The sequence below is a fragment of the Sinocyclocheilus anshuiensis genome, unplaced genomic scaffold, assembly GCF_001515605.1.
Source record: "Sinocyclocheilus anshuiensis isolate Anshui unplaced genomic scaffold, SAMN03320099.WGS_v1.1 scaffold3250, whole genome shotgun sequence".
Taxonomy (NCBI): Eukaryota; Metazoa; Chordata; class Actinopteri; order Cypriniformes; family Cyprinidae; genus Sinocyclocheilus; species Sinocyclocheilus anshuiensis.
Window position 1 is genome coordinate 111,725 of NW_015540833.1, and position 511 is coordinate 112,235.

General features: G+C 36.0%; 1 protein-coding gene across 3 annotated transcripts in view; it reads right to left on the reverse strand.

Annotated features, from left to right (window-relative positions):
- Positions 1 to 511, reverse strand: part of LOC107687367 (calmodulin-binding transcription activator 2-like) — a 27,373-nt gene that overhangs the window by 24,679 nt on the left and 2,183 nt on the right. The window lies entirely within an intron of this gene.

A 511-nucleotide genomic window follows, 5' to 3' on the forward strand; every position in this document is an offset into this window, starting at 1 on the left:
AAACTCACTTCATAACGTCAGTCGAGTGTTTGAAATAAATCCTTCTGTGAGATGATGTGGCTTCTTACACAGAATAAGACACACAACATATTTCATAGTATTTAAGCAGTGATAAAGGCTATGTCGATTAGCATTGCATTATAGATAAACTTTATTTTAATGAAAATTATAATAAGACAACCTCAGATAAACCATATATTGTCGTAGTCATGTGTTTATTAGTCACGTTGAATCAACGAAAGCATTTAAATTTTCTGTTTATTCAGCAACCGCAGGGGTTTCTTCCGCGAGGCGTATTTGGAGTTTCAGCGAGAGAGCGCCCTCTGGCCTTCGGATGGAGATTTACTGCTGATCACAGAACCGTGCTTCACTGAAAGATACACGGTTGGAGTGCTATTATCACTAGAATATTGCACCGTTGGAAAAGGCTCTCAGCCAATCAGATTCGAGGACCAAAAAGAACTGTTGTATATATATATATATATATATATATGTATATATATGTATGTAT